Raw genomic sequence first — 25,764 nt, forward strand, 5'->3', positions numbered from 1 at the left:
CATGGAAACCCATTCCATGAAGCTCTCTATGCACTGTTCTTGAGCTAATCTGAAGGCCACATGAACTTTGGAGGTCTGTAGTGATTGACTCTGCAGAAAGTTGGCGACCTCTGCGCACTTAGCGCCTTAGCATCCGCTGACCCCGCTCTGTCATTTTACGTGGCCTACCACTTCGTGGCTGAGTTGCTGTCATTCCCAATCGCTTCCACTTTGTTATAATACCACTGACAGTTGACTGTGGAATATTTAGTAGCGAGGAAATTTCACGACTGGACTTGTTGCACAGGTGGCATCCTATCACAGTACCACGCTGGAATTCACTGAGCTCCTGAGAGCGGCCCATTCTTTCACAAATGTTTGTAGAAGCAGTCTGCATGCCTAGGTGCTTCATTTTATACACCTGTGGCCATGTAAGTGATTGGAACACCTGAATTCAATTATTTGGATGGGTGACTTTTGGCAATATAGTGTACATGCTAAAGAAAATTAAATTTTTGAACTGGTGGTGGCACTATGGAGTTTGTCCTAGAGGTCCCAAATTTGCTATGGGGACTATTCATGACCACCCCTATCAGTGTGCCAAATTTCATCATTTTCCTACAAACGGTTCTATGGGCTGCCATAGACGTTGGGGAGGAATAATAATAATACTAACGGATACAATAGGGGCTGCGCACCTTCAGTGCTTGGCCCTTAATTATGGTTATTATAACTACAGTAAGAAATTACAGAAAAATATTAAGCCTACAATTGTACTATAACAAATAATAACCATATTAATATTCTTATTATACCCAATTAATATTTCTCTAATAATTTAATAAACACGGCATTGCTATGAGATCTGGTTAAACCCTCGAGATGATCTCATCTCTTCTTCTGTCTACAAAAACCTGGTGTCATAAGGTTGTTTAAGATTTATATAGGAAGTTGTAGTGAACAATGAAAGTGAACAAGAAGTGCTGTAAATACAGTTGTGCTCAAAAGTTTGCAAATCCTTGGAGAATTGGTAATATATGTACCATTTTTAAAGAAAACATGAGTGAGCAGGCAAAACACATTTCTATTATTTCTTACGGGATTCATTTTCAACTGCAGGTTATAACAGAATAGCACAATCATAAAACAAAACATAGCAACAAAGAAAAAAATGAAATGACCCCTGTTCAAAAGTCTGCATACCCTTAGTTCTTAATACTGTGTATTGCCCCCTTTAGTATCAATGACAGCATGCAGTCTTTTGTAATAGTTGTCTATGAGGCCTCAAATTCTTGCAGGTGGTATAGCTGCCCATTCGTCTTGGCAAAATGCCTCCAGGTCATGCAAAGTCTTTTGTCATCTTGCATGAACCGTACGTTTGAGATCTCCCCAGAGTGGCTCGATGATATTAAGGTCAGTAGACTGTGATGGCCACTCCAGAACCTTCACCTTTTTCTGCTGTAATCACTGGAGGGTCAACTTGGCCTTGTGCCAAGGGTCATTGTCGTGCTGGAAAGTCCAAGAGCATCCCATGCGCAGCTTTCATGCAAAAGAATGCCAGTATTTTCTGATAACGCGCTGCATTCATCTTGCCATCAATTTTCACAAGATTCCTCATGCCTTTAGAGCAAACACACACCCCCAAAACATCAGTGAGCCACCACCATGCTTCACAGTGGGGATGGTATTCTTTTCACTATAGGCCTTGTTGACCCCTCTCCAAACATAGCGCTTATGGTTGTGACCATAAAGCTCTATTTTGGTCTCATCACTCCAAATTACAGTGTGCCAGAAGCTGTGAAGCGTGTCAAGGTGTTGTCGGGCATATTGTAACTGGGCTTTTTTGTGGCATTGGCGCAGTAAAGACTTCTTTCTGGCAACTCAAACATGCAGCTAATTTTTGTTCAAGTATCATTGTATTGTGCTTCTTGAAGCAACCACACTGTCTTTTTCTAGAGCAGCCTGTATTTCGCCTGAGGTTACCTGTGGGTTTTTCTTTGTATCCCGAACAATTCTTCTGGCAGTTGTGGCTGAAATCTTTCTTGGTCTACCTGACCTTGGCTTGGTATCAAGAGATCCCCGAATTTTCCACTTCTTAATAAGTGATTGAACAGTACTGACTGGCATTTTCAAGGCTTTGGATATCTTTTTATATCCTTTTCCATATTTATAAAGTTCCATTACCTTGTTACGCAGGTCTTTTAACAGTTCTTTTCTGCTCCCCATGACTCAGTATCTAGCCTGCTCAGTGCATCCACGTGAGAGCTAACAAACTCATTGACTATTTATACGCAGACACTAACTGCAATTTAAAAAGCCACAGGTGTGGTAAATTAACCTTTAATTGCCATTTAAACCTGTGTGTGTCACCTTGTGTGTCTATATCAAGGCCAAACATTCAAGGGTATGTAAACTTTTGATCAGGGACATTTGGGTGATTTTTCTATCATTATGATTTAAAAAGTAGCCAAACAACTATGTGATAATAAATGGCTTCATATGATCACTATCCTTAAATAAAAGACATGATTTGCATGATCAGTCATATTTTCAAAATCAATGCCAAAATTTCACAATTTCTGCCAGGGTATGCAAACTTTTGAGCACAACTGTATATCAGTGCACGTTACCGAACTGAAACCAACGCTTCACATCTGTTATTCTGTGCATGAGATGAAATTTGTGGAGCGGCACAGAACCGCCTCACGTTCTCAGAACAGAGCTCCACACGAGCATCACGTACAGACTGTTTGATTAAATCACATCACAGCCCTCTGCAGTTTAATATTCACATATGGTCATATCTTGATTTCAATTTTTTTATTTTGCTGGATCATTCAGCCCTACACAATGCAATGGAAAGAAGTGTTGTTTTTGCGTTATTTCGCGCATGTGCTACTTTTATCTCATCACATCCAATTCAAACTGCAAGCTCACAACTTGGGTATCTTCTTTTGCCATGGTGCTGGAGATTCAGTAGCAGCAGAGCAGTGCAGGAAACACCGTTACATACACTATAGTAAACCCTTGCTTCAGAAATCTCCTATTTTCTGTTTTCAGAAAGTTTTAATACATCTTGAGTCCTAAACTTGTGTTAAAGTGGTATATTGCTTCATTCTACTCTCCAGTTCTGTATGGGTTCAAACTGGAAATCTACTTAAATACTATTGAAACTGCCCATAAAGATTCAGTGATTCATGCTAGTGTTCATGAAACCACTCTTTACTGTGTTTAGCTGTGTATATGGGGGCATTAGTATGCTGAAATATGGAATAATTATGAGGAAATTATGTTTGCACAATACTATACACCTGGTCCAGTAAAATGACATCATCCTGTAAATGTGCATGGGTCTTGAAAACACACTCTTTCCTGGTGGCACCCCTACCATAAATTCTAGCTTTATAAAGCTTACTACTTTTCTGTTGAAATTAGTCACAGAGGTGCTGATACTGGCCTACTGTTATTGTTAATGCTGTATTTTGTGGCATTAAGCCTATGAAGTGTTTCTTTTGGAACTGTGGACTTCCAGAAAGTAAAGTTGTACACTTTTTGGACACACTCACATTTTTATTTTTTATTTACTTGTCTACATGCATCAAAGATTTAATTTTTGTATTTTTTGTATTTTTTTTTTTTCTGAAAGTCATGAAAATTCCCAACACAGCTCAGATTCTGTATTGTGTTTAATAGAATTCAGTGGTGAAATTGAAAGCGAATCAACATTTGAATATTTTTGAAATAAAATGGCCAAATTGATTTGTCTGAAATATTTTATGTATCCTATAAACACACAAATAATATTGTCATGCTTTTTGCATAATTTGGCAAAATTATGATTGGAATTTTGATTGGAAATGACGCCCAATAAAAATCTAAAAAAAAAAAAAAAAAGGTGATAGTAACCTTAAATTTTCTTTTTATGTCAAACATCACTTTTCTCATATTTCAGCTCAAGCATGCTCTTCAATTACACTAACTTTTGAAAAATCTTTTATTAGGGGCGAAATGTTTTGGTGTGGAAGAAATGATTCAGAATGATAGAAATCATTTTTACTCAATAAATATTGAAATGATTTGTTTATTTAACTCTGTTTAAACCATCATAAACATGTAATAATTTGTATTTTTAAACATGTAATAATTTGTATTTTTAAAATGGATTTTCATAGTTTAATATTGGAAGTCTGGGACAAGGCTAAAACAGTCAAATCTGTACATAAAAGCACTTGTAAAGTAACAAAATAAATGATGATGGTTAGATAAAAAGTTTCCAAGTCAGTTTTAATGTGTAAAAAAGAAAAGAAAGAAATGTGTTCGTTTAAATATAAATTAACCCCATGTCACATGAAAGTGTCGAAGTTGAAGAAACAACCAGCTATTGTAAGATAGTATTTGACAGGAATTCTCTTTCTCGTGATCTGTGCAGATTACACTTGTTGTCATTATTTTTAAGACCGTTTCCTTTGATACGTCAAGCAATGTTGGGAGTTTTCTTATAATCCATGCGATTACCCTTGTCATTTATTTTTAAGGCATTTCCAGTGATACCTCAAATATGTAGCAGTTTGTTATTATAGTCCACGCATCTTCAGTTCATGCAGTGACTATCTGGCTTACTTTGGTAGTTGTGGTTTACTTCTATTTTCATATGTATTTCTTTTATTTTGTCCACCCATTTGTATTCATCCTCATACAGAGAAAGTAAATTCTGATTTTACAGGATCTGGGCCTGTATTCACAAATATTTTAAATTTACCACTAGGAGTTCTCCAAAGAGTAAAAAAAAAAAAATAGATCTCAGGGATTTCAACTGTGGCATGATTGTTGGTGCAAGATGGGCTGGTTTGAGTATTTCTGTAACTGCTGATCTCCTGGAATTTTCACACACAACAGTCACTAGAGCAGGGGTACTAAACTTTGGTAAGCTGGGGGACCAGAAAGCAGGATCTTTTTAGCCTCGAGGGCTGCACTCTTTTTTTTTTTTTTAATTATTATTTTTTTTTTTATTAAAACATATAACCCCAATTCCAAAAAAGTTGAGACAGATTTGTAAATTATATTCACTCATTGCTATATTGAAAGCACTACAACTAAACATTATATGATGTTTTATCTCGTGAATTTCATTGTTCTTTTTTAATGTACAGTAATTTCAAATCAGATGATTACAACACACTCCAAAAAAGTTGGGACAGGGACAATTTAAGACTAGTAACAATTTGACGAGTTAAAATAATAAGGCAATGTGAAACAGGAGATGTTAAACAGGTGAGGCAATCATGTCAAAGTATATAAGGAGCCTCCAAATACAGCCTAGTCCTTCAAGAGCAATGATCATTCGAGACTTGTCAATTTGCCAACAGATGCTTCAGCAAATAATCCAGCACTTTAGGAAGACTCTGTCTGCTTTATATATCTAGCCAAACGCTTCCCTGCTTTGTCCCCCCGACTCAAAGAATGACTGTCTTGCCCTGAATAACCAAAACTCCACTTTCTGCGACAAAATAGTATTATATCTATATTCAATCGGGTCAATTCTGTGAGGCCTTCAGATGACATACGGCGCTTCAGCTCTGCCTCTGCACTTTTAATATTTCCTTCCAACTCCACGTGTTCTCGTGCTTTGGATTTTTTGATGAATGAGGCATACTGTTTGATCCGACCCCTAAGAACCGCCTTAAGTGCCTCCCAAGCTATGCCCACAGAGGATACCGAGGACCAGTTGGTCTCCATATAAACAATGATTTCAGTCTTTAACATTTGTTGGAAATCAGGATTTTGCAAAAAGGACACATTAAGGCGCCAACTATATGATTTCTTTTGCTCTATATGTGGCAACTCACCAGGGCAGGGATATTTCCAATTGAGCAATCAACAACAGATGAAATGAGGGATTTGGATATATATATAAAAAAATCTATTCTAGAATAAATCTTATGGACTGATGAAAAAATATATAGTCTTTACCAGATGGGTTCAAAAGTCTCCAAATATCTGTAAGACCAAGATTTTTACACATCCTGTGAAGCGTCAGTGTTGCTCTAGGGGGCTTACACACTTTTGCTTCACTATGATCAAGGACTGAGTCCATCAAAAGATTAAAGTCTCCTCCCAAAATTATATCAAGAGTGGTGCCAGCGGCTTGCAACATCCCTTCAAGATCTATAAAAAAGCCCTGATCATCAGCGTTAGGTGTGAAAATATTAGCCAAAATCAGACTTTGCCCCTGAATTTCTGCTAAAACAATAATGACTCTTCCTAATTTATCATTAAACTGTTTGAGAAATTTGAACTGTAAATGTTTATTTACCAATATAATGACTCCCTTGCCCTTACTTGAGCCAATCGGCGTAATCGATTGACATATTACAGCGAGATCCTCCAAGTCCGCAAGTACCTTCGTCAACATCACCGACATGTTTGACAGTTGATGCTGGATTCCTTCTCCCGCCGCACCATGCAAATCGAGTCCCCGGTCCACAGGCCTGTCTGGGCTTTCATCTTGAACCCGTAAGTGTCTTTTAATGTCTCCAGAGCCCGAGGATTTTGACTTCTTTGCCATGTTTACCTCAAACAGTAAATGTGTAACTGGGTGTATCAAATTTCACCGGATTATATCATGAAAATAATTACAAAGATTTGCAAAGTGCGCAGAGCTGTCTCTCACACGTCTGCCCTTCGCATGGTGTCACCGTACTCCTCGGACATCACTGTCTTAAAAAAACATCATTCATCTGTAATGGATATCATGAACATTGGCTTGGGATTACTTTAGTAAACCTTTGTTAGTCAACACCATTCGCCGCTGCATTCACAGATGCAAGTTAAGACTTTACTATGCAAAGCAGAAGCCCTACATCAACACTGTCCAGAAGCACTGCCGACTTCTCTGGGCTCGGTTTCATCTTAGATAGAAAGTAGAACAGTGGAGCTGTGTTTTTTGGTCCAATGAGTCCACATTTCAAATAATATTTTGAAAAACACAGCCTTCGTGTTCTCCGGGCCAAAGAGGAAAAGGACCATCCAAGCTGTTATCAGCATCAGGTCCAAAAGCCAGTGTCTGAATGGGCCAGTGGTGTGTCAGTGCCCATGGCATGGGTAACTCGCACATCTTTGAGGGCACCATTAGGTAGAAGCATATACTGCCATCCAGCACTGACTTTTCCAGGGACATCCTGGCATTTTCAGCAGGACAACTTCAAACCACATATTGGCCGAATAAGCAGAGAGCGCAGGTGCTAGATTGGCCTGTCTGCAGTCCTGACCATCTCCAATTGAGAATGTGTGATGCATTATGAAGCGCACAATACGGCAACGAAGACCCTGTAAAACTGTGCAGCTGAAGTCCTGCATAATGGATGAATGGGGGGAAATTCCACTTTTTAAACTTAACAAACTTGTGTTTTCAGTGCCTAAATCTTAATAAGTGTTAATGGTGATGTTTCACAGTGGTAAACACTCGACTATCCCAACTTTTTTGTAGTGTGTTGCAATCATCTGATTTTAAATTTCTGTACATTTTGTCCAAACTTTTTTGGAATTGGGGTTATATTTTAATAACTTTTTTAATATTAATGAGGCGAGCAGACTATGCTATTTAATACATTATGGACACATGCAAGTAACACAAGTAAAATAAAATTCTTGTAAAAGTGTGGTTCTTTAAAAAAATAAAAAGTGATATACTATTATTATAATGATCATATACAGTATAGGCCAATATGTTTTTTGTTTGTTTATTTTAAAAGATTCTCACTTTTAAAAGTAGACTATATACTGCTGCAGAATGCACCACTCTAAAAAATGACAATGTACAATTAAAATGTACCTTTTGATAAATGACAAATTTTTTGCCATATATAGAAAGATGATAATCGGGCCTGTTGTCATTGTCAAAGATTGTCGTGTCACACTGGCCACCTAATGAACACGCTCGCTCATGCGTGCACACACACACCACAGATCTAGTGCTCTCAAAACAAGACATTTATATCCAATACTATCTCCAAAATTGCTTCAATGAGGCGGGCAGCCTGTTGAGTACCATGGCTCTAGAGTTGGTGGCACAGAATGGTGCCAAAAAAACAAAATCCAGTGAGCGGCAGTTCTGCAGAAAGAAACGCCTTGTTGATGAGCGAGGTCAACAGAGAATGGCCAGACTGGTTCGAGCTGACAGAAAAGGCTACGGTAACTCAGAAAACTACTCTGTACAATTGTAGTGAGCAGAATAGCATCTCCGAATGCAGAATCATAGTGTTCCTAATTTTTTTTTTTTTTTTTCGGTTGATGAACATTTCTTCATCCTGTGTTGATGCAATGAAATGAGCGTGCATTCCGTACAGCATCAAAACATCGGGTAGCCCCGCTATGGCTGTGAATGCCCCATTTTTTTCTCTGCATCGAGCGGGCATCCTCAGGAAAAAAAATATGCTATGAGTAGTCAGAGAATATGTGGTCTGGAAAGGGCATATACAGGTCCATCTCAATAAATTAGAATGTCATGGAAAAGTTCATTTATTTCAGTAATTCAACTCAAATTGTGAAACTCGTGTATTAAATAAATTCAATGCACACAGACTGAAGTAGTTTAAGTCTTTGGTTCTTTTAATTGTGATGATTTTGGCTCACATTTAACAAAAACCCACCAATTCACTATCTCAAAAAATTAGAATATGGTGACATGCCAATCAGCTAATCAACTCAAAACACCTGCAAAGGTTTCCTGAGCCTTCTAAATGGTCTTTCAGTTTGGTTCACTAGGCTACACAATCATGGGGAAGACTGCTGATCTGACAGTTGTCCAGAAGACAATCATTGACACCCTTCACAAGGAGGGTAAGCCACAAACATTCATTGCCAAAGAAGCTGGCTGTTCACAGAGTGCTGTATCCAAGCATGTTAACAGAAAGTTGAGTGGAAGGAAAAAGTGTGGAAGAAAAAGATGCACAACCAACCGAGAGAACCGCAGCCTTATGAGGATTGTCAAGCAAAATCGATTCAAGAATTTGGGTGAACTTCACAAGGAATGGACTGAGGCTGGGGTCAAGGCATCAAGAGCCACCACACACAGACATGTCAAGGAATTTGGCTACAGTTGTCGTATTCCTCTTGTTAAGTCACTCCTGAACCACAGACAAGGTCAGAGGCATCTTACCTGGGCTAAGGAGAAGAAGAACTGGACTGTTGCCCAGTGTTCCAAAGTCCTCTTTTCAGATGAGAGCAAGTTTTGTATTTCATTTGGAAACCAAGGTCCTAGAGTCTGGAGGAAGGGTGGAGAAGCTCATAGCCCAAGTTGCTTGAAGTCCAGTGTTAAGTTTCCACAGTCTGTAATGATTTGTGGTGCAATGTCATCTGCTGGTGTTGGTCCATTGTGTTTTTTGAAAACCAAAGTCACTGCACCCGTTTACCAAGAAATTTTGGAGCACTTCATGCTTCCTTCTGCTGACCAGCTTTTTGAAGATGCTGATTTCATTTTCCAGCAGGATTTGGCACCTGCCCACACTGCCAAAAGCACCAAAAGTTGGTCAGATGACCATGGTGTTGGTGTGCTTGACTGGCCAGCAAACTCACCAGACCTGAACCCCATAGAGAATCTATGGGGTATTGTCAAGAGGAAAATGAGAAACAAGAGACCAAAAAATGCAGATGAGCTGAAGGCCACTGTCAAAGATACCTGGGCTTCCATACCACCTCAGCAGTGCCACAAACTGATCACCTCCATGCCACGCCGAATTGAGGCAGTAATTAAAGCAAAAGGAGCCCCTACCAAGTATTGAGTCCATATACAGTAAATGAACATACTTTCCAGAAGGCCAACAATTCACTAAAAATGTTTTTTTTATTGGTCTTATGATGTATTCTAATTTTTTGAGATAGTGAATTGGTGGGTTTTTGTTAAATGTGAGCCAAAATCATCACAATTAAAAGAACCAAAGACTTAAACTACTTCAGTCTGTGTGCATTGAATTTATTTAATACACGAGTTTCACAATTTGAGTTGAATTACTGGAATAAATGAACTTTTCCACGACATTCTAATTTATTGAGATGCACCTGTATACAAGGCTCCCATGTATCCTGGAACACCTGGAATTTTGCAAGATTTCCAGTCATGGAAAATGAGAAAAATACCTGGAAAATATTTTTGTATAATTAAACTGTTTGACTAACTAAGTTTTTTGTTACATGTACAAAAACTTTGTAACAATCGGGACTCGGGATAGGTGTCAAATACACAAATTCATATTGTTTTGTCACTGCTTGCGGCTACGCATTGCGAATCGAGATCAACGATTGACTGTCATAAACAAAATCCTGTCACATACGTTCTATGCTCATCTACTGTCATCTCTACATTGCTCTAAAAAAAAAAAAATGTATAATATGATATAGTGCAAATTGTTGTTTTTTTTTTTTTTTTTTTTTTTTTTAGCCCTACATTGCTGTTGTGTTCACTACAAAAACATTCACATTGTAAACTTTAGACAATGATGATGGCCATTTTGTTTTTAATAATAATTCACTCCCCGGAGTGGTAGCGTTTTGCTGCAGCCTTTACACCTCAAGATGGGAATTCATTTTTAGTAATTCAATGATCATAGTTGAATTAAACGGTTATACTGCGGTGACTACATGTAGGGCCCTATGATTTCCGCAATGTGGAAAATACAGGCAGAATCACTGAATCCAGTCATAAAAATGGCATTAGCTGTAAAACACGGAATGTCACAGAATTTGACATTGGGATGAATTTGAATGTTTGAATGCACAATTGATCAAATTAAAATTGCAATATGTCCTAGTGTGATTATTAAACCGCAAAAGGGTGTCATTTAATTGAATAAATATATAATCTCCATGTGTGTAGTAGATGACAGAGCAGAGCGCTCTGAAATGCACAGAACATATTGACTATGTTTATTTAATTAAATCACAGCTTTTGGGGGTTTGACAATTACACTGGGGCATGAAGCGAACTGCTTATCCGGAGGTGAGAAACTACTGTCAAAAACACAGAAACACCAAAATAAAAGCTTGATTTAAATGGACACGTGAAATAAAAAAAAAGAGACAAAAATATATTATTACTAAATAGTAATGTTACGTTTACTATAAATAATAATTATGTATTAAAGCAATATCTCACATCAATGATGTGAGATATTGCAGTGTTATGTTAAAAAAAAATTATGAAAATAATTAGATTTTCATTTGCATAAACTTCTAATGAATTAATTTGATTAGACACCATTTTGATAATATTTAATTAATCTTTTGAATATGGAATAAAAAAAAAACTATCTAATAACCTTGTGCAACCCCGCGTCCACTTGCGTGGGCTTTGTATTTTAGCTTCGATATATGCAACACATCATTTAAATGAATAAAAACTGACTGAATACTGTTCACAAGAATCTAGACTGTCATTTAAAGGGTTAACTTCTGCCGCACCAAGTCATGTGACACAACAGCATGTCGTTGATTTCCTTGAAGCGCTCCTACGGCCTCTGGTAAAAAAAAATCTCTACGTTTTTTAATTGAAACCTGTTTGGTTGTAAAGAGGAGATTCTCTAATTTCATTTAATATGCTGCTTTAAAAAATCAGTTAATATCGTACGTCATGATAAACATGATGTCCACATATGTGGAAACTGGCACTGCATTTCCTCAAAAGTAAAAAAAAAAAAACGTGTTAGATATTTTGAATATCTTTCAACTCTAACACATCAGTGGGTCATTTAGCTTCAGTGCAATATACATTTTGTTAAGTTTAATTTTGTTACCACTGTACAATACAGTTCTATCAGGAAGACTCGCAGACTTGAGTGAAATTTAAGATGACATTTATTTGATGAATATAAAACAGAAATGCAATGTTTCTCTTTGGTGTAAGCCCCATCTGGCAGTCCAAAGAAGTTGTACTCTGGACTGTCATATCCTGCCGGAGATAGGAGGCAGGGGCGAGGAGCCTGCCCCCATGCTGGACGGGACTCAAGTGGTGGTGGTGGGGTGGTGGAGGTTGCCATGTTAGCACACTGAAACAGCAATGTGATAGATTGTGAGCAGGCTTTTAAAGCACTGGCTTACATGTGATTGGCTAGGAGTTGCCTAGCTAATGGTGCAATGATGTACAGCTGCTAGTCTTCCCACTAGAACTACGCTGTGCTTACATTTCTATTCATTAACATTAGTAAATATACTCCTATATTTACTGTGCATTTTCACATTGAGAATAAATGGGTTCATCCAAAAGCTGAAAAATGTTGCTTTCAGAGGCTTTATATGGAGTTAGGATGAAAATTAGGTGCATTTCAAACTGTTCTGAGACCAGTAAAGACAGACAGCACACTGGAGGTTAAGTCATTCACTAAATAGGGAGCAAGGAAGCATTCTATAGGTTTCTATGCAGCTAAGTGCATTAAATCCTAAAATCCAGCCAAAAGTTCAGTTTCAGGCTGCAGATGATATTTGGACCACTCAAAGTGCATGGCAGACATGGGACAATAGAAATCATTACATAGATTCAGAATTTTATAGTGATAAATGTTATTTTAACATGGTTGGCAGTGATTGCATGATGAACATTACTTTGAATACAAATTATTTATTCAGCTTTACAGAAAATCAGCTGAAAACATAATAAACAATTTGATTAAAAAAAAAATCTTTCTATAGCTTGGTGTTATTTAAAATTTCACAACGTAGTCTCACTGTCCACATATGTGGACATTAATTTTTAGGAAAACTATTTGCTCTAGAAATTATTATTATTATTATTATTGCTTGTTTATTAGGTGCTACTAGTTACAAATCAAAAAGGGAAATGGAAAATGCACACAGCAGTTACGTGGAGGTCTCAGGAGGATAACCACATTTTACTGTACATCATGACCTCTCGTGTGTATTTTCTTAAATATTACACCTGTTCGGCATATAAAATGTCCTGGAAAATTGTTCCTTGAAAAGAGTGGGAACCTGTATATAGTTTGATAGATGATTCTGCTGATGGATGACAGAAATGTCCAATTCATCCACGCTACACAATTTCATTTTGCCTGTGGCCAAGGAGCGCAGAGTTGTCAAATCTTTATCTCCGGTGTAATTGGGTTGTTTCAGTTTATGGGAGAGGTACCTTCATCTCTAACTAAGTTTACAATAATGAAAACACCCTCGTGATTCAGACTATACCTTTTTTAAAAGATCAATGTAAACATTATAATATTTTTAATATTATAATGTTATATCACTAAAATACACTGACTTAATTGTGATTCAGGCGAATAATATTGTAATACATTGTTTTTAATGTGGATTGACGGCAGCAGCCATGCTTCAGATCGTTTGTGAGTCACTCTTAAGGATTTAGAAGTCCTCAGGGTGACTTCTAAGCTGTTGTGGGTTTTGGAGCTTTAGGAGCTACTTTTAGCGTTAAAATGCTTTTTGAATTACTCTTAAAATTTTACGAGTCCTAAAATTAGTAGTGACACACCCCTAATTTTTAAGAGTTGCTCCTAAATTTCCACGTTAGGAGCTACTTTTAGTTTTAAGATTTTTTTGTTAATACAGGCCCTGACCTGTAGATGACCACTAAAAATCTGATTGACTATTTGAAGTATATGGGTTTTAATCCAGCTAATCTACCAACTTCAATAATAGTATCACTTTGTAATATGAATAAATGACAGTCTGGAGTTGAGAGCAGGGCTTTGAATATAGAGACCGATACAGAGACTTCAGATGTGTTTTTATTTTTATTTTTTTATTTTATTTTTAGTTTCAAGCAATTGCTGCATTCTCGTGATTTGTGATATCATCTCTCTAATCTTGTACTGCAAAGAGATGAGAGGGTGAGCTAATCCAAATGAAATCATATTACTGGAAATCATGGAGAGAGTGATTGTCCTACCGTTGTAGTTCTTCTAGTTAAATAATCTCCTATGAACAAATAATCAGCATTACAATATGTTGAATTTGAATGAAGAAAGTTGTCTCTTTGTCTTACAGGCAGGAGAGTTGTTGAAGAGGCTTCTGACTTATGAATCTGACATCAATTAGCCTTCAGATTGTGAACAGTCATCCTCATGCAGCTTGCCCTCACTTCTGGACGACAGTGTGGAAAACAAGCCTGCCAGGCCTTCCAAGAAATATTCTAAAGCCATTCAAACACAAGGTTGATATGCTTTGTTTTCTTGCAAATATCTGTTCATCCAGTTTCAAATGATTGATGTATAGTCCATGTAATATAGAGCAGATTCTATACCTATTGGTTTTAAGAGCCATACTTAGCCATGCAGAAAAGATCAGTGAGAGAAACCGTGAGGAACATAACCAACCAAACCACATTAATGGCTCATTTTCAGTGCCAAAGCAAGGAAATATCAGCTCGGTAACTTCATTCTGATGGAGGAAGAGGGGACCTTGAGTAGTCGCAGGATGCCAGAGCTCTGTGACCCTCATGAGAATACACTTTTGCCCAAATCTCATTTCTGGCAAAGCCAGCCTTTACTCTCCATTTAAACCTGTCTCAGTCAGTCCTGCTGTTCAGATTCAAAAAGCTCCCCACCCCCTCCCCCAGCTCTCTCTCTTTTCTTTTTCTTCCTTTCTCCTCTGTCTCACTCTCCCACCATCTCTAAGAGCTATGCTTTCCTTCTCTTTTCTTTGTTTCAGGAATTCAAAGTGCTGAAGAGGACAGTGCCGACCAAAGCCTAGTGGAAAATTATTCCTATTAGAGGTAAAAAGGCAGATCGAAGAACCGCCCATTTGGGAGTTCTTCTGTGCCTGTTTTGTCTTTCTCCTCATGCAAGAGATAATGGGGATCCCTTTTTTGCCTGACTGGATAGCTGTGAAAGGATGATCAAGGTGAATCAGAGGTCAAAGTCCCACCTGAAGAGTGGAACAGTTCCCCTAATTATCGCCCAAGAAAACAAACCCGTCTCTTTTCTTCTTCCCTAGGTATGGGTGAAACTGAGATTCTCAGAGCGTATAATGCGAAGGTTTAATTGTCCGTCAGCCAGGTCGGGGGTGCCGGGCAAGATCTGTCATTGGCTCTCATTATCTGCTAAACAATGCAAGCTAGAGGCGGACTTGAAAAGACTGGATGTCAAGGCATCCTTTGAAAAGCTTCGGGTAGCGAGTCCCAGCACCAGCTCAGAAATGTAAAACTATCCATTATTCCACTTGGCTATCTGATTTCAAACTGTGCCTTTCATGCGCAAGGCTAGCCCGAGAGCGCCGCATAGAGAGAGAAGTCCAGCTTCTCACTGCAACTAATCAAAGGCATTATGGCAGTAGAAATCCGCCTCTGCTGTCCCTGGCTGCTTCTGAGCTATTTACAGGCGGCTAATGAAGACTGTCTTGAGTTCTGTTGTCTTTTGCATTAAATTACTTTGCAATCACCAGTGGAAACATCATACAAACATTGGCAAATATCACTCTGTCCATATCAGTAAACCAGTGCAGACAATCGCAACATTTTTAGATGCTCTTTGTACATGGTACTGATGCCTGATGCCGTCATTATAGCAGGAAAAGAAGCAACAAGAACATGTTTGTTGCTGCCATACTATAAATATCAGGATAATGAGATATTGCAGTGTATTGTGTCTTCGCTTTAAGCTTTGTGGACATAACCACGTTCAATTTGTATTTTAGCATTTAAAACTAGCATTTCTTTTACAAGGCTCTTTTTTGGTCATATTTCAAGGTTGAAATGCTTACTGGTTAAAGATTTCAAATTTGAAAGTTTATAGAACACTAAAGAAAGAATCCAATAAAATGGTGCGGCAACACAAAAGCCGGCTGGTTCTTTTTTCCAGAGATGGTGGCCTGTCTATGTGCATCTGGAATAGATCAATAGTTTAGTGCTCACTCACTCTGTTCTTCACCTTCTCTCTTTGCTCATCAGAGGCCTTAAGGAGCTGCTGTTGGTTCATCAAACATCAGACCTCTGGAAAGTTGGAAGTCAAGGTCTTTAGCAAATATTTGAATAGCTGCTTTTGAATTTTGTATTTTTTCTGTCTCTCTTTTCTTTAGAGACCAAAGCATATCAGCTGCTTAAACAGTCTGTGGCACAAGAGAGGTACTGAAGTGACTCAGAGGAGGAGGACTCAGAGCCGTCAGGTAATGGGAATAATAACAAATGTTCTAAAGTCTTAGACAGAGTCATGCAATTCTTCATGTTTATATAAAAGAAAACATTTTACTGTTGTACATATACACCAATCAGCCACAACATTAAAACCACCTGCCTAATATTGTGTAGGTCCCCCTCGTGCTGCCAAAACAGCACCAACCTGCATCTCAGAATAGCATTCTGAGATGCTATTCTTCTCACCACAATTGTACAGTGCGGTTATCTGAGTTACCATAGACTTTGTCAGTTCGAACCAATCTGGCCATTCTCTGCTGACCTCTCTCATCAACAAGGCATATCAATTCACAGAACTGCCCCTCACTGGATGTTTTTTGTTTTTGGCACCATTCAGAGTAAATTCTAAAGACTGCTGTGTGTGAAAATCCCAGGAGATCAGCAGTTACAGAAATACTCAAACCAGCCCATCTGGCACCAACAATCATGCCATGCTCCAAATCACTGAGATCACATTGTTTCCCCCTTCTGATGGTTGATATGAACATTAACTGATGGTCCTGACCCGTATCTGCATGGTTTATGCACTGCACTGCTGCCACACGATTGGCTGATTAGATAATCACATGGATGACTGTTGGTGCCAGATGGGCTGGTTTGAGTATTTCTGTAACTGCTGATCTCCTGGGATTTTCACATACAACAGTCTCTAGAATTTACTAAGAATGGTGCCAAAAACAAAAAAACATCCAGTGAGGGGCAGTTCTGTGGGTGGAAATGCCTTATTGATGAGAGAGGTCAACAGAGAACAGCCAGACTGGTTCAAATTGACAAAGTCTTCGGTAACTCAGATAACTGCTCTGTACAGTTGTGGTGAGAAGAATAGCATCTCATTATGCTATTCTGAGATGTGGGTTGGCACTGTTTTGGTGGCACGAGGGGGAACTACACAATATTAGGCAGGTGGTATTAATGTTGGGGCTGATCGGTGTATATAAAATATAATTTTTTGTCTCCACCTTTTTTAAATTGGACTTAATATCATTTTATTTAAATTGTAACATTTGTGATACATCAGGCCTATTTTCTGAGTTTAATGTTTGTGAATATTTATACTAATCTGGCCTATTCTTATGAAAAAATACCTTTTGCTTTTTATTTTTTCAATGGCTGATTACATGTAGTTTTTTCAATGGCCAATTCTTAAACTATTACCCCCAATCCTAAATATATGGTTAAGTCTTGCAAAGAAGCAATAGCCATTTATCATTACTAACACAAACCCTATGGGTTACATTATTTTACCTCTGTCACAGTAAGTTTGGAATTTATAAACTTCTATAATTTGAACCAATAACTGGGTAAATTCTGGTAGTATCACTCAGTTTTTGGTGTGCCTTGTAATAAATGACACATTATAGTTGAAAAATAATAACCCATATCATGTCTCTCTCATAACATATTTTGTGGAATGACCAATCAACCCTGTTACATTCAAAAAGTTTCAGGGTAGAATCTTACGGGGTTAAAGGTCAGTGGCGAATAATGGCCTTAACTAGCAAATATGATCGCATGCCACCACATTATTTTTTTATGTCGTCAAATATGATGTCAGGTATATTTAAAACCATTTATGTAAAGGTGGGATATATAAAAAATTATGCATTAAGCATTTTAGAAAAAAAAAAAAAAAAAAACAGACATTAAAAGCATATTTTAATTTTAGTAATGCAAATGTCTCTATATAAATTTCGATATGATGAATGTGGACACACAAATTGGCAGATAGTATGAAAATAAACTATTTAAAAATAAATGTGACAAAGCTCCGTATCTATTTTGTTTTCCTCTTAATTGTATCAGTAGTAATCCTTGGGGGCTCAAATAGCACGTTTTTCCTGAAAATGGGCCATATATATAGTTATACAAGTTACAAATTAAATTATTATATTAAATAATTTTTAATAAAAAAATTGTAGGAACACACCCTTTTCATTTTATTTAAACGATTAATTTGTTATCCAAAGACATCAACAAATTGGAGAGGACTGAGGTGCTCTGGGACTCTTTCACACAAAATAGACGTTAAGTACATGTACCTATCTATCTATCTATCTCTCTCTCTCTCTCTCTCTCTCTCTCTCTCTCTCTCTCTCTTCTCTTCTTTAATAAAAAAGCAATGTAGTTTGTCCTTGAAACACACTTAGCACAATTAACACAAGTTCACGTGGGAGACATCAGTCAAGCTGTATTTTCATTCAGAGCTTCCTCTGTCATCATTGGTATTATTTGATTGCTTCTGCATATCAGGACTTTGAATGATGAAAAAGGATCTTGAGGGTGCAGTGTTTAGGTTTTCACATCAACACAAGTTCACACAATCAGCTAAGAAATGCAGCCCTCCTAGCAGTGCCTCTCCTCAGTGAATCCATTAGGGCAGGTAATGGATGGGTAAACCTTGTGAAGAGTAATCGTCTCTGATTTCACATGCTTTCCGAGCATCACGCTGATACAAGGGTCGAAAGTCTCCCTCCCCGTCTTTCCATCTTTTTTCTTTCTTTCTCCTTTTCTCTCTTCTGCCCATTTTTTGCCCACTCTTTGCCTCCTCTCTCTCTCTCTCTCTCTCTCTCTCTCTCTCTCTCTCTCTCTCTCTCTCTCAGCTAGTTTACACTATTTGCAGAGAAAAGGGTTTAATGATCACTCTCTGTCAGAGCTCCCTGATGGATGCCACAGTCTGTCCAATGAATGGCCTCATTAATAAACATAAGCCGCCTCTTCTGCGAGATGCTTTTGGATCATCCCAGAACCTCATATTCACACAGAGCTCCTCAGAGAACCCTGCAAGAGACTCTATATCGCTTGTAGAGGGTTAGTGGTTTTTTAAAGCTCATAGTAAAGACCATGGTTTGCTTGAAAAAAGAAATGTAACATTGTTATGCCTCTGCTTAGGTTTCAGGTGAATTATTTATTTATTTATTTAATTTTTTGCCATGTTGAAGAATTCCTCTCGCCGGTCTCTTTTTGTGCTTTATTGGCTCTATAAGTACCCTGCACTTGAGCACCAGTAGAACACTACATGTGCTGTTCCCCCATCCTCTCCTCTCTTTCTCACTCTCTCTCCGTCACTTACTGCTGTCATTCTGTCACCGAGCCGATGGGCACATTAAAAGGCATTCTGGCTCGGTCCAAAATGAAAAAATAAAACTAAATTATACTAATAAAACTAAATAAAATAAATCGAGTGCCTCTCTTTCTTAAGCATAATTATGATGTTTGTGGTTAAGCCGGCAAAGTTGCTGAAGAATTGGAGTATAAAGCAGGTGCTTTGGTGCAAAAAATGCATTTATGGGCCTTTGTGCGCCTCCTCATTATGTGTGGGGCTGATTCATTAAGTAATTGGTTTGCAGTTGTTTACATGAGTATTAAGGCCCCCTATTCAGCAGTCTTTGAGAGATACATTGTGCAAATGTTGCATGTTATGAATGCCCAATGAGAGGCGGGGGGCCAGGTCTATTGGCCAAACACCGCACCGCGCTGAAAAGACCAGAGAAAAGCATCAGGCGTTGCTTTGCATAGCAATGACTTGCCCATAATAAGCTTTCCAGAATAAATACATGCAGTTCATACAAGATGCAAAGAGATACTCTTAACACATTTATGTGTGTTCATTTCACTATAATAGCACTGAAGAGAATCAGGGTCTTTCTTATCCACCCCTTTTTTTATTATTATTAATTCCCCTCCCTGCCCTCCTCTCATCAGCATGCGTTTTTTTTTTTTTTTTCTTCTTCTTTTCTCTTACAGCAAAATACTTTTATTGAGCACTGTGTTTATTGTATTATAATTCAGAGAGGACGCGGACAGATCAGCCTGTGTTTATTACGGCTGTGTGCTGGAGTGATTCAGGAAGGGGAGAGCTGGAATAAGCAGTTGCACTCCATGTAAAGACCTCTTGTTCCTATGCTTTGTTTCAGGCTGCATGCCACAGCTTCCTCCTCTTCAGCTGCTATTGTGTCCTCTTGTACTGCAGGCATTTAGCACGGCTTTCGCTCTTGCATCTTTTCTCTGTCCTATTTTGTTGCTTTATGAAAAATAGCCGGTTAGGATTAGTAACGGGTTAGCATAACATCTTCAGAATGCTTCAGGATTTCAGTAATTATTCACAAGTTGAAGAGGACAAAACAGTGCTTCTGTAGCAGCAGGTTTGTTAATGTGTCATGGAAGCAGTAGCGAGTTGGGGTTTTTCTACAAATTTCCAACAGTGTATGTGCATGCATCACATGAGAATTGTGTCACTATTGTAATTTTGTCATCTGAAAATCATTAAAAATTACCACACAATGTAATTTCCAACACATCTTAAATTCTGTATTGTGTTTAACAGAATTGTGTGGTGGAAATGATGGTGATGGAAATGACATTTTTAAAGTTTTTTAAATAAAATGGCCGAGTATATATACAGCTTAACGTTGTTTGGTGTGTTGGAAATGATGTGAAAACTGTGGGGCAGTCATAATATTTGAAAAATTGATAGAAAGCATTTTCACACAATAAATATTGAAATGTAATATGTTTATTACACTTTTTGTGTAGATTATTATAGGTTTAAACAATAGATTTTCACAGTTTAATATTGAAAGAGTACAACAGTCAAATGTATACATCAAAGGCATTTGAAAAGTACCAAAAATAAATTGTCAAATGTTTCAAATTTAGTTTTAATAAGACCTTCATACAATGTATAAATATATGAATGATATCAACATATAACATTTGTTTTCAAGTCGTCATTTTTATGTGTATAGCGCTTTTCACAACACACTGTTTCAAAGAAGCTTTTCAGAAAATCATGCATTAACAAAAAAAAATGAAACTAATATTTATAAAGTCTTAAAGTGATCATTGTGTAATTTGATTAAATATGATTGTAAATTGTGTATAATGATTAAATAATTTTATTTAGAACCCGTGTGAGCAAGCTGAAGGTGACTGTGGCAAGGAACACACACACACAAAAAAGATGTTGGTTAATGGAGAAAAAAAACCTTTGGAGAAACCAGACTCACTGTGGGGGCCAGTTCCCCTCTGGCTTACCAGCATGAATAAAATGCCAATATTAGTTATTTATGTGCAGTGCTGGTCATGGTTTAGGATTAGTAAACTAACTAAGTGTTAAGGTCCAGTGTTTAAATTTTTTTTAAAGAAAAATAATGAACTGTATGATTAATGACTAATGTCTTTGAAGTCCATCCTGGATTAACTGCAGAAGTTCACATAGATGCATTGTCCTTTGTTAGTTGGCTGATGAAGGCTTTAATTAATTGATAGTATGTATTCCATTTCAAGAGTGTAGTCCATCAATAGACAAAGATTATGCAGGCAGAGATCAATGAGGTGCATCATAGTTCAACCGATAGGTCATTTCGGTGAGGTTCGGTGGGGTCCATCCTAAGTCCAATGTTCAGGCAGTGGCATATGAATTATCCGATGTCTTACAGTTGGAGTTGGCATCAGTTCATCCTCTGAAGTCTATCGTAAGAGACTGAAGTGATGTCTGGCTAGCACCGGCTGCATTTAGTCGTCATCACTCAGTGACACCAAGCAGGAACGGAGCTGGATCTGGCCGGCTATGGTAACCTCGGGATAGGAGTAATAATATTAGCGTAGATGTCATTCAATTTTATGCAGAGTTATAGATCATGATAGATGTTTCTAGTTCCAGCTGACCTAACTAAAGCAGCCTAATTGTGAGTTGATGGATAAATTAGGTGTATGCCTGGCTGAATAGATGAGTCTTTAGTCTAGACTTAAACTGAGTGAGTGTGTCTGCGTCCTGAACAGTGTTAGGGAGACTATTCCATAGTTTAGGAGCCAAATAGGAAAAGGATCTACCTCCTTTTGTGGATTTTGATATTCTAGGAACTATTAACAAGCCATAATTTTGTGATCGTAATGAACGTGATGGAATATAGCGTGTCAGAAGGTCACTTAAGTACCATGGAGCAAGACCATTCAAAGCTTTGTATGTAGTTAACAGAATTTTAAAATGAATACGAAATTTAACAGGTAGCCAGTTTAACGATGATAAAATGGGGCTAATATGATCATATTTCTTGGTTCTAGTCAGCACTCTGGCAGATGCATTTTGAACCAATTGAAGTTTATTTTTGAACTTGCAGGACATCCTCCGAGTAATGCATTACAATAATCTGGTCTTGAGGTCATGAACGCATGAATTCGTTTTCGGCATCAGCAACAGGGAGCATGTGTCATAATTTAGCAGTATTTCTGAGGTGGAAGAATGCTGTTCTACAAACACTGGAAATTTGATTTTCAAAGGATAGATTGGTATCAGTAACAGTACATCAGTCGAGAGTCAAACTGTATTTTAGCAGCTTATCTTTAGAGCTTTATGATCCAATAATTAGTACTAATATTAGTATTTAATATTATTATTAATAGTAGTACTAATAGTATGTAATAATAGTATAGGATTAGTATTAATAATTTGTAGTTTTGATGAAAACCCCTTGGACATGAAATGGCTTTAATATATAAATATGATATATATAAAGTTCATATACATATTATTTGTCAACTACCCAAATGCAGCAGACCCAGTTCAGTTCTCTGTCTTGTTTGTGCACAGCACATTTCAAAAGTAAAGCCACTCTGCCTGTTGCCCTGCAGTTTTGATTGTTGACCAGCAGAGGACACTCATATTTAGGCCAGCTGTGTGGTAGCAGACAAGAGGCAGCCAGTGACACACAGAGGGCGCTGCTGCTCTGAGTCATTACCTCACTCCAGAGTTCTTGGCTCTCACAGAGGCCTAATCAATGGTAAATCAGTTCTGATGTGGGTCACATCTAGGATAGGTGTAGGAGGTGCTACTGCTACCTTACACAAACACTGATCCAGAGAGCACGTTGTATTAGCATAGCTGTGGAGGCGTATAGATGTTTATATTCATACAATATATTATCATGTTAAGTAGAGATATATTATGTTTATAATGTGTATTTATATAATGTAGCTACATGAAAGGATTTGCACCTACCATGAGTGATTATTATGATCATGTTTAAATGATTCTTGTCTTGTCAGACTAAGATGTTTCTAGCTTTATCTTTTTCTTTAATTTCCATCTTTTGTTTATCTTTTGTCTTTTTAAGTGAAGGAACTATTTTCAGAATGCCACTCCTGTATTTGTATTTTTATTTTGTTCTTTTTAAATGGAAAATTACAAAAGGAACAATATTATGACCAATACACTTTGTACACTTTCATCATTGTAACCGTAGAACTATAATTGGCTGTGATCACAGGTATTATGAAAATAGCTTTGCCCAGACAACAACTGCAGACTAAATGCAGTCTATTTACATGAAGCCTACTATTGCATAAATGCTAAGAGATGTCTTTTATTCATAGCTCGGATATCATAACAAATAACCCACACTCCCCATATATTAATATATCAAATGCTTGCCTAAAAATGCACAGGGGTACTTTTCATCAATATCACAAATACCCCCAAATGCACAAAACAGTGTGGTACAGAGCGAGAGAGAAAAAAGTAAACGTTGGAGCGGAGGAAAAAAGAGAGAGGTTGCCGCCAAAGTGGTAATTTGCATCATTTTACACATTATATTCACCTCTGTGTATGAGACGCAGCCAAACAGTGGCCAGCCCTGTCTTACATATTTAGATCCGTTGCCTCAATTAAGTGGACCTCAGTGCAAGAAGAACTGGCATATATGTTTATGGAAATGGAATATTAGATTGGAGGGTCAGTGGCATTCATAGCTCTCTCTGATAATAGTGTCTTGAAATCAGACTCGTCACTGTCTGAAGTGGCCCAGCTGATAAAGCATTCTCATGGCAAGCAAGTAATATAAAAGAATAGCCCAATTTACCCACCCAAACATGTATTTATTACTAAGCTTATCATGGCTTTGTTGGAGCATTTGAAGATCCCTCCCGTGTTTTCAGCTTTCGCATTGGAAAGAGAAACTGAGATTTTTTTTACTTTTATTTGTTTAATTTATTTGTTGTCAGTATAGTTTTTAATTTGTACAAATCCCAATGAATTCTTTCAAAATGTTTATAGTAAACAGATCACATTAAAGTAATAGTAAAATGCCATTCGTGTCTAGCTCTGAACAGCATTTTTCTAGTGTCAGTTTTTGTACCACAATTTCAAGGATTTAAAACACTCGAAAATACTATACTATAGAATATGTGTAAGGGGATAATGTACAGTCAAGCAGTCATTATCTCAAAATAAACCCAGATGGGTGATCAGGTCTTGTAACATTCTGAAGGGAATTATTTTTGTGACAATGACCAGTTAACTGTACATTGTCCCACTTTTTACATGGCTACTTGCCAAAAAAATAAATGGGCATGAAATATTGGTTGTTGAAATTATTTTATTATGTGATAAACAGAGTTGAGGAAGCTACTTTGAAACTGTAGCTTTCCAAGCTACAAGCTTAAAAAGTAGCTAACTACATTTTAGTAAGGAAAACTCTCTGAAAGATTTACTATGTTAATGTGGCTATAACATATTTGACAGGATTTTGGTCTTGGCAGACTAGATCTGCTACGCTGCTGCTGCTGCTGCTGCTGCTGCTGCTGCTGCTGCTACAGAGCAAGTTCGAAGACTCGCTACTGCTAGAACATACACAGATATACTGTGTTAAGCATGTGAACATGTTGCAGCTGCTGAACATTTAGACAAACACAAGACATGCTGCATTGAGCATGTAGGACATGTTGCTGCACAATTAGACATACACTACATACAATGCCCAAACAAAGCAGGGAAGCTGCACAAACGCGTAATACCAGACACAAACCCCCCAACAATGCAGATCTTCCACAAAGACTTGTGTACTGCTGCTGCTGTAAAAAGTCAAGGTATGTAAGTGTATACTAGCTAAAAATCTCTGGGCCAGCTTGGCCGAATAGCTCAAAGCTATTTAAAGAAGAAAATGTTTTTAGATTTATAACAATCAGATTCAATTCAATAATGTTACCTGATAGTTATATATTTAATTAGGGTTGCATTCTCTTACGAAAATTGACCATGGTTTTACAACAGTAAACAGTTTAACAATGGTAGTTGTAGTAAAACTATAATAACAAAATTAACCACGGTTACAGTCATTGTAACTACAATAATACTGTATAGACACTACAGTATTACTGTTGTATCAAAACTGTGATTTTAGACAAAAAAAATAAAAAAATAAAAGTTACTACAATAGTGCTTTATATTAACCATTTTTTCCACAAAAAAAGCATATAAGCCAGATCCAACAGGGTAGTAAAAGGCATTTTTAACCACCCCTTCATATTGACAAATAGGAAGAAAAGTGGGGACAATAAACCAACAGCTCAGTGCAAAGAAAGAGACACTAGCTATGCCAGGTAGTGGAGCAATCATGTCTTGACACATCTTCCCATTTAGCACAAAGCAGGGGAGCAGAGTGATCATCTAGCAAAGGGCTTTTGTACAATGACACTAGCCAACAGGGTAGTGAAATATTGCACACTTGCTCTCATTCACTGCAGTGGGAATAGAGAGAGACCATACTTTTGATCGAACACCAATTAGTCAGTGTTCAACCTTCTTTCTCTGTAAAGATTTAGCAGCCAGACATATGTCTTCTAGTGGCATGCCCTTTGTC

General features: G+C 37.5%; 1 pseudogene; it reads left to right on the forward strand.

Moving 5' to 3' along the window:
* Positions 1-14,711, forward strand: part of LOC127454698 (centrosomal protein kizuna-like) — a 50,719-nt pseudogene extending 36,008 nt beyond the window's left edge.
* Positions 14,712-25,764: the final 11,053 nt, after the last annotated feature.

The sequence above is a fragment of the Myxocyprinus asiaticus genome, chromosome 17 (genome assembly GCF_019703515.2).
Source record: "Myxocyprinus asiaticus isolate MX2 ecotype Aquarium Trade chromosome 17, UBuf_Myxa_2, whole genome shotgun sequence".
NCBI classification, from domain to species: domain Eukaryota; kingdom Metazoa; phylum Chordata; class Actinopteri; order Cypriniformes; family Catostomidae; genus Myxocyprinus; species Myxocyprinus asiaticus.